The following is a 4,011-nucleotide window of genomic DNA, read 5'->3' on the forward strand; positions in this document are numbered from 1 at the left end:
GAATACCAAGTAAAAGAATATGCTGAGTAGTCAATAGGCCCTACGTTTTTCTCAAGGACATTCTTTTGGTTTCAAAAACTGTCAAGTGGAAAAACATGTACTGTGAAGGTGAGAGGACACTAATTAAATATACATAGCTCTAGCCGGAGAAGCATGAGGCACAGCTTGCGGAATGAAAACACTGCCTGCTTGACTGAGGTCACAGCTGTTTACTGGCCTCAGTTCCTAAGCTGCAGTTTTCTCTTGGATATCATTTAACATTCCTGGATTTAGATTAGGCACAGACCGTCTTCAAGGAATGCTTCACAGTTCCAAGTGCAAATATTCTTGTTCAATTAAACATATTTTATCCTTAGGTCACTGAACTTCTCCACCTCTTTAGATTCAAGTACTGTTTTTAAAGTATTAGAAGTTATTCTGACCTGTGCTAGACATGTAATGAGAGCAAGAAATAAACTTTGGTTGGGTAAGCCAGAAAATAAAATAAAGGTTGTTCTTTGGCGGTACTTATAGGGAGGGATAACCCTCCTTATCCATGGGTTCAGTATCTTTGTATTCAACAAACCATGGATCGAAAGTACTGTTAAAAAAAAAAAAAATCACAGAGTTCCAAAAAGCAAAACTTGATTTGCTACACACCAAGTACTGTGTTGAATTCATGCAAATGAAGTGACGTGTAGGAATTATACTAGGTATTATACGTAATCTAGAGATGATTTAAAGTATATGGGAGGATGCACATAGGTTATATACAAATACTCCACCATTGTATATAAGGGACTTGAGCATGTGCGGATTTTGGTAACCAAGGGGTGTCCTAGAAGTAATCCCCTACAGATACTAAGACAGGATTTTATAATGTAATGATGCTCTAGAGTCGAGCAAACTTCTTTTGAAACCCTTAATAATATTTAATCATGGGCATGTTATGCCTCAGTTTCCCCATTTTTAAACAGGCTAATGGTAATAAGTTTCCTTACCTCTCAGAGTTACTGTGAAAACTAAAAGAGAAAACACATGTAAAACTTTTAGCACAATGCCTGGCACTTAGTATGTTCTCTAAAAGCTGTAACTACTAGTATAGGTTGGAATTTAAAAACAGCACCTTGAAACAGGACATTCTAGATGGCCCTTCCTCTTTTTAAATTAAATCTACCTTTCACCTCTGCCTTAAACACTCCACCTTTGGTGTAACTGACCTAAAAACAGTTGGTTTGATCATCTTTAAGCATCACAGGCCAGTGGCTTTTTTTCAACTTAAAATAGCTCCTAAAATTTGACCATTTTAGAGGCATAGCAATCTGACTTCATAAAGTATATTACAGAAGAGTGACTTATAGGTGAAAATAAGATATGGCTATGCTAGACATTTTGATTATATTTATACTCTGATTCTCAAGGAACAAAATATCTTTAAAATAAGCTCTGTATTGAAGAAACAATACAAATTATCAAACACAAAACACATTTCTGTGCTCCGGAAGCCAAGTATAGCCAAAATACGATTGTATAGATTATGTCTGTCCATTTTCAATTCAGGGTAACCAACACCAACTATAAGCAAAATACAGCCAACACTTCCCAGTCCTCCTCCCTAAACTCCCAAATGCACACTGGATATTTTACAAACCATTTGCCTGTTATTTAATGTATCCAAATATAAACCCCTTTATCTGTTAGGTCAGCATACATTGCCATGTTATTTATAAAGTTGATCCCTGGTAAAGACATTCTGGATGAAGAAGTATATCATAAGAATGTGATGTTTTGACTAACAAAAGTGGCAGATATAATTTCTCATAAAGGATTACTGTAGTTTACTTTAGACAAGTGGTGAACATTTACTTTCTTCTCTGATTCTTGAATTAGGCTTTCTTTTTTCCCCAAAGTATCAACGGTTTTCTTATTTAAGAAGAATGCAGAGTTTTATCTGTATACTCTGAATTTTAAAATATTGCATAAATTTTAAGAAATAAGAGTAAATAACTTAGAATATGCCACTCAGAGCACTCAAAGTTAAATGCTGTTAACATCTTAGTCATTTACCTTCCATATTTTTTAAAGATACATTTACATGTAAAAATACATTTGCAGAGTTTAAACGAATGTGCTTATTCCATAAATATACATATTTTAACTTTTTTTTCAAATTAACAATAGACTTGAGACATATTTTCATGACTGCACTCACAAAACTACATGAGCACTTTAGCCCTTTACTTTTTTTTTTTTTTTTTTTTTTGAGATGGAGTCTCACTCTGTTGCCCAGGCTGGAGTGCAGTGACCAGATCTCAGCTCACTGCAAGCTCCGCCTCCTGGGTTTACACCATTCTGCCTCAGCCTCCCGAGTAGCTTGGGACTACAGCGCCCGCCACCTCGCCCAGCTAGTTTTTTGTTTTTTTTTTTTTTTGTATTTTTTTTAGTAGAGACGGAGTTTCACCGTATTAGCCAGGATGTTCTCGATCTCCTGACCTCTTGATCCGCCTGTCTCGGCCTCCCAAAGTGCTGGTATTTTTTTTTTTTTTTTTTTTTTTTTTAGACACAGTTTCACTCTTGTTGCCCAGGCTGGAGTGCAATGGCGCGATCACGGCTCACCGCAACCTCCGCCTCCCGGGTTCAAGTGATTCTCCTGCCTCAGCCTCCCGAGTAGCTGGGATTACAAGCATAGGCCTCCACGCCCAGCTATAAGCCTTTGCTTAAAAAGATATGTGGAATACTAAAAAGCTGAACTCATACAAGTAGGGAATAGAATGTGGTTGTTACCAGAGACTGAGGGATGTAGAGGTGGTTGGGGCAAGGAAAGACACTGATCATACGGAACAAAGTTTCCATTTTAAACAAGGGGAATAAGTTCTGGTGATCTATTGCACAACATGGTGACTACAGTTAAAAATAATGTATCGGCAAGGAGCAGTGGCTTGCCCTTGTAATCCTAATACTTTGGGAGGCCAAGACGGGCGGATCACCTGAGGTCAGGAGATCGAGACAAGCCTGGCCGACATGGTGAAACCCCATCTCTAGTAAAAATACAAAAATTAGCCAGGATTATGCCTGTAATCACAGGTACTCGGGAGGCTGAGGCAGGAGAATTGCTGGAATCCAGGAGGCAGAGGTTGCAGTGAACCGAGATTGTGCCACTGCACTCCATCCTGGGCAACAAATCAACACTCTGTCTCAAAACAAACAAACAAAAAAAATTATGTATCCTGTATTTCAAAATTTAATGAATTTTAAATATTCTCACCACAAAGAAATAATGAGTATGTGATGTGATGAATATGTTAATTAGCCTGATTTGATCTTTCCACAATGTATTCATGTACCATAAATATATAAAAGTATTATTTGTCAATTAAAAATTAATTTTAAATAAATAAATTAGAGAACATACGGCTTCTTATTTTCAAGACTATGTTTCAAAATATTCTCCTCCTAAATTTCTGATGTAATTTCTACTTTCTGTATTTTATATAGTTCACATCTCCTTTACTTTTATACTGTAACACTTTGGCTATGGCTAAGGTTTTATAAATCAATACCCAAATATAGACAGAACCCTAAACTAATTTTAATATCAGTAAAAAAAATTAAAAACGTATCTGTCATGTATTAAAACAGCTAATTAGATTTTACTATGTAGCAAGTACCATGCCAAAGTTTTTCATGGATTAATTCATTTAATCTTTTCAACAGTCATGTAAGGTAAGTAGTATCCTCATTTAACAGATGAGGAATCAGAGTTTAAATAACTTGCCAACAGCCAGATGGCTAGGAAGTTGTGGAGCCAGAATTTAAACCAAAATAGCTTGAATTCAGAGCCCACATGCATAACAACTCTGCCTTAGTGCAAAAGATAGCTGCACAACAGTATGCAAATGAATGATGTATGATCTGCAATATAAAACAATAAGTGGTAACTGAACATGGTGGTGCGTACCTGTAGTCCCAGCTACTCAGGAGCCTGTGGTAGGAGGATCCCTTGAGCCCAAGGGTCCCAGGCTAGCCTGGGCA

This window comes from Macaca mulatta, chromosome X (genome assembly GCF_049350105.2).
Source record: "Macaca mulatta isolate MMU2019108-1 chromosome X, T2T-MMU8v2.0, whole genome shotgun sequence".
Taxonomy (NCBI): domain Eukaryota; kingdom Metazoa; phylum Chordata; class Mammalia; order Primates; family Cercopithecidae; genus Macaca; species Macaca mulatta.